This window comes from Triticum dicoccoides, chromosome 1A (genome assembly GCF_002162155.2).
Source record: "Triticum dicoccoides isolate Atlit2015 ecotype Zavitan chromosome 1A, WEW_v2.0, whole genome shotgun sequence".
Taxonomy (NCBI): domain Eukaryota; kingdom Viridiplantae; phylum Streptophyta; class Magnoliopsida; order Poales; family Poaceae; genus Triticum; species Triticum dicoccoides.
Window position 1 is genome coordinate 58,911,261 of NC_041380.1, and position 5,927 is coordinate 58,917,187.

The following is a 5,927-nucleotide window of genomic DNA, read 5'->3' on the forward strand; positions in this document are numbered from 1 at the left end:
TGGTGTTGCCTCTGAATGAACAGGACCCCGATCGATCGAGCCGATTGGGGCTGGATGAACAGGACCCCGTGGAGGGCTGGATGAACAGGACCACCCCGTGGAGGGCAGGATGAACAGTAGATGGTGGAGGGCAGGATTAATAGTAGCCCGTGGAGGGGTGGTTTAATAGGAGCCCGTGGAGAGGGCTGGTTGAACAGTAGCCGGTGGAGTAGCGCGCGGTGGAGGCTAGATGAACAGGAGCCCGTGGATGAACAGTCGTAGGTGGAGGCTGGAGGAGGTCGACGGTGGATGAACAGTAGCTCGTGGAGGCTGGAGGGGGTCGACGGTGGAGATGAACAGTATCCCCTGGAGTCCCGTTTTGCGGTACGCCACACCCCTTCCGATGAACAGGACCCCCATTTCGACTGTAGCGCTCCAACACAAGTCCGTTTCGTCCGTTTTGCGGTACGCCACACCCCTCCCGATCAACATGACCCCCGTTTCGATAGTAGGAGGTCCGTTTCCTCCATTTTGCGGTACACCAGACCCCTCCCGATGACCAGGATCCCGTTTCGAACGTGGCCGGTCGAACACAAGGCTGTTTCCTCCGTTCTGCGGTACGCTAGGCCTCGTTTCCATTGCCTGTTCCGTCCAAGCCCTCCCGATGAACACGACGCATTCTGTTGCCTCCCCATGAACACGACGCATTCCGTTGCCTGCCCATGAACACGACGACGATGTTGTTTCTCCATTCCGACCCAGCCATGTACACGAGCCTTGGCCGTACGTATGCGCGAGTAGGCGTTTGAGACCCCGCCCGTATGTACACATACGTGGCCGTATTTTCTTTCTTGCACCCTGGCCGCCTCTACTACGACACGTGCGCGCCTCTACATCGACCACTATATATGTACTTACACGTTCGCAACCAGAATGACAATGCTACGTACGCTTCGACCAGGTGGGTCCCAACTGTCAGGCACTTCCTTCTGTGCGAAGATGTAGCTGGTGGGTCCCAGCATTCAAGGGGGCGAAATACGGTGGCCCGTCCGGTGGGTCCCGCTATCAGGTGGAGGAATAATTATTTTGCACGTAATTAGGAGGCACTTCCTTGCTGCGGTCGTGGACCCAGCTGTCAGCTTCTTCACGTACAGTCCATGTCCGATGGAAGCCGTTCCTTGCCCACGTTGACCATGCCGCGTCGAGAGCACCAGGACGGTGGACGATGGCGAGGCCTAGGAAGGGGACGACGCAGAGCCGGGGAAGACGCGGCAGTGGATGCCCATGCATAGAGGAGTACGAGGGTTCACTGGTTCGCTGCGGTGTGAGGCTGCCATCGCCGCAGAATAACAGGGGGTGTGGGTGAGTAGAGGGATGGCCTGGCCGGCGGTGGGAGTAGTTGGGGGCGGTGAGGCCTCCGCCACATTGCAGCCGGCCATGGGAGGCAGGAGCACGAGGCACGACCAGCGCTGGTTTGGGCGGCTGGAGCAAGAAGACCAGAGGTTGAAGAAGCACTACGGCCGTTGGATGGACATCGTACGGTCACTGGAGCTAGATTCGTGCATATTGACTAAGTTGACAAAGCCCTCCGTCCCCGTCAACTTAGTAGGCCCAAAGTCAGCCTGCCACTATACTGGGTCCCAGCTATCAGGGGGAGTATTCATTTTTTGTGTGTAATAAGGAGGCACTTCCTTGCGTGCGAAGATATAGCTGGTGGGTCCAAGCTGTCAGCGGTGGTAACATTTTTTTTCACGAAATACAGAGGCCCTTTCGATGGGTCCCTGATGTCAGGTGGAGGAATCATTATTTTGCGCGTAATAAGGAGGCATTTCCTTGTGTGCGGCCGTGGACCCAGCTATCGGCCTCTCCACGTAAAGTCCACTTTAGATGCATGTCGGTTGTTGACCATGTTGACCAGGCCGCGCCGAGAGCACCAGGGCGGCGGACGACGGCGAGGCCTAGGAAGGGGACGACACGGAGGCAGAAGACTCGGCAGTTGTTTCCCACGCGGAGGGGAGTACGACTGTACGAGGGTTTTCTGGTTCGTCTGCCGTCGCCGGAGAATAACAGCAGGTGTGGGTGAGTAGAGGGATGGCTAGGCCAGTGATGGGAGTACGGTCGGGCGGTGAGGCCTACGCGGCAGCATAGCCGGCCGCGAGGAGGAAGGAGCAGGCAGTCCCGCCGGCGCTTGTTTGAGCGGCTGGAGCAGGAAGAGTAGAGATTGAAGAAGCACGACGGCCGTTGGATGGACATCCAACAGTCAGTGCTTGTGCGTCAACCTTTTTTTTAGGAAAGCCTCAAATCTGTGGAAAACAGCATACAACCCATCTGCCATTATTTCTAATAATTTACAGCCCATTTGCTAATTCTTAAGGTTTTTTGGAGCCCGTATTCTTTTTGTTAGCATTACAGCCCATATTGTGGCAACTTTTAAAAAAATTATATGAAATTTTGCATATTTCGGTGCGGTCCGAACTGTTTTTAATCTCGAAATTTCGACTCACATTCAAACTGATTTTAAAAATAAATGTATATCAATATAAAATCCAACAAATTCTCCATGCATAAAAATTAATGTGATTTAAAATCTTGAAATGAAAAAAAAAGATATTTGAAACTAATTGCCGGTTCGATGTGTTTTAAAAATGTACAACCCATTTCTCATTACTGATGGGCCATTTTCTCGGCCAGCCGAATGAAAGCTCTCCCCGTCTTGAAAGAATTGCAGCCCAACAGGTGTGACAAAGCGACTTACTTGGCAAATCACAAAAAAACTGGGCTGTGGCCGTGGACCCAGCTGTCAGCATCTCCACGTACAGTACTCTTCCGATGGAAGTCGTTCCTTGACCACGTTGACCACGCCGCGCGGAGAGCACCACGGCGGTGGACGACGGCGAGGCCTAGGAAGGGGACGACGCGGCAGTGGAAGCTCGCGCGGAGAGGACTACAAGGGTTCACTGGTTCAGCTGCGGTGTGAGGCTGCCGTCGCCGCAGGGCCTGGCCAGCGGTGGGAATAGTAGGGGGCGGCAAGGCCTCTGCGGCAACACAGCCGGCCACGGGAGGCAGGAGCATGCGGCACGACCGGCGCTGCTTTGGGCGGTTGGAGCAAGAAGACCAGAGGTTGAAGAAGCACTACGGCCGTTGGATGGACATCGTACGGTCACTGGAGCTAGAATCGTTCATATTGACTAAGTTGACAAAGCCCTTCGTCCCCGTCAACTTAGTAGGCCCACAAGTAAGCCTCCCAGCAAGGTGGGTCCCAGCTAGCCGGGGGAGTATTCATTTTTTTGTGCGTAATATGGAGGCACTTCCGGTGGGTCCGAGCTGACAGCGGGGGGAACGTTTTTTTCGCGAAATACGGTGGCCTGTCCGGTGGGTCCCAGCAGCTAGGGGGAAATGATTTTTTTCGCAAAATACTGGTGGCCCGTCCGGTGGGTCCCTGCTGTCAGGTGGAGGAATAATTATTTTCCGCGTAATAAGGAGGCACTTCCTTGCGGCTGCCGTGGACCCAGCTGTCAGCCTCTCCACGTACAGTACTCTTCCGATGGAAGTCGGTCGTTGACCACATTGACCATGCCGTGCCGAGAGCACCACGACGGTGGACGACGGCGAGGCCTAGTAAGGGGACGACACGGAGCCGTGCAAGATGCGACAGTGGATGCCCATGCGGAGAGGAGTACGAGCATTCACTGGTTCGGCTGCGGTGTGAGGCTTCCGTCGCCGCAGAATAACAGGGGGTGTGGGTGAGTGGAGGGATGGCCTGGCCAGTGGTGGGAGTAGTATGGGGGCGGTGAGGCCTCCGCGGTAGCACAGCCGGCCACGGGAGGCAGGAGCAAGCGGCACGACCGGCGCTGATTTGGGCGGCTGGAGCAAGAAGACCAGGGGTTGAAGAAGCACTATGGCCGTTGGATGGACATCATACGGTCACTGGAGTATTGACTAAGTTGACAAAGCTCTCCGTCCCTGTCAACTTAGTAGGCCCACAAGTCAGCCCAACAATATGGTGGGTCCCAGCTAGCAGGGGGTATTCATTTTTTGGGGCGTAATAAGGAGGCACTTCCTTGCGTGCGAAGATATAGCTGGTGGGTCTGACCTGTTAACGGGGGGAACATTTTTTTCGCGAAATACAGAGGCCCTTCCTGTGGGTCCTAGCTGTCTGGTGGAGGAATCATTATTTTGCGCGTAATAAGGAGGCATTTCCTTGCGTGCGGCCGTGGACCCAGCTGTCAGCCTCTCCACGTACAGTCCAGTTCCGATGGATGTCGTTCATTGACCACGTTGACCAGGCCGCGCCGAGAGCACCAGGGCGGTGGACGATGACGAGGCCTAGGAACGGAACGACACGGAGCCAGGGAATACTCAGCAGTTGTTTCCCACGCGGAGGAGTACGAGGGTTTACTGGTTTGTCTGCCGTCGCCGGAGAATAACAGCAGGTGTGGGTGAGTAGAGGGATGGCTAGGCCAGTGATGGGAGTACGGTGGGGCCATGAGGCCTGCGCGGCAGCATAGCCGGCCGCGGAGGAGGGAGAAGGCAGTCCCGCCGGCGCTTGTTTGAGCGGCTTGAGCATGAAGAGCAGAGATTGAAGAAGCACGATAGCCGTTGGATGTACATCCAACAGTCACTGCTCTCGTGTGTTGACTAAGTTGACAGGGTGTTGCGTGTGCGTCAACCTTTTTTTTATGAAAGCATATGCATCAACCTGTAGTAGGCGCACAAGTCAGCCCCAAATCTGTGGAAAACATCATACATCCCATCTGCCATTATTTCTAATAATGTACAACCCATTTTCTAATTCGTAAGATTTTTTTTGGAGCTCATCTTCTTTTTGTTAGCATCACACCCCGTATTGTGGCCACGGTTAAAAAGTATACGAAATTTTGCATAATTCGGTGCGGTCAACTGTTTTTAATCCAGAAATATCGATTCACATTCAAACTATTTTGAAAAATAATTTATATAAATATAAAATCCAAATAATTGTCCACGCATAAAAATCAATGGAATTTAAGATCTTGTAATGAAAAAAATGAAACTAATTCCTTGTTTGATGTGTTTTAAAAATGTACAGCTCATTTATGGGCAAACCGAATGAAACTCTCCTCGTCTTGAAAGATTTGCAGCCCAGCATGGCCGATAAAGCAAGTAGGCCTTGTTTGGGTATTTCTTTAAAAAATAGAACTGGGCTAGCCATTTTCAGCAAGAAAAAAACACAACTGGGCTCATGATGTGGTAATCATAAATAAAACCCTGGCTAGACGGGCCACAGCCCCCGCACAGCCCCGTTGTTACCCTGATCCGTCGCTAAACTAGTATAAATAACAACTGCTTGTTCCTCAAAAAAAACTGTGCGACTTGCTGGGTCCCTGGTGTCAGTCGCTCGAAGTGTAATTCTCTCGTTTATTGACTACGTTGACAATGGCGTGAGCCCCAGATGTCCAACCATTAGGAGGAACCATATTTTTGGGCTTGTACTATAGAGGCACTTGCTTGCGTACTTCCATGACGCTGGTGGGTCCCTACTGTCATCCTCTCCACGTACAGTCATCTCCTTGTTCCTCTCGGTTGTTGACGACGTTGACAACACAAGAGGGCGGCGCACTGCGCATGGCGAGCGAACCAAGGCCGCAAGGCAGAGGACGACGATGAGGCCTCGGACGAAACGAACAGGAGCCTTTGAAAATGCGCCGGTCCAGTCGCAGGCGGAGGGGAGTATGAGGGTTGACTGGTTCGGGCGCGGGTGCGTGTTGGGGCTGATGTCGCCAGAGAATAACAGGACATGTGGGGGAATAGAGGGAGGGACTAGCCAATGTTGGAGGGTACGTATGGTAGGGCGGCGGAGGCACAGCCAGCCATGGGAGGCGGGAGCAGGCGGAGCCGACGGGGTGGTTTGGTTTGGGTGATTGGAGGAAGAAGAAGACAAGAGATAGAAGATACACGACAGATGTTGG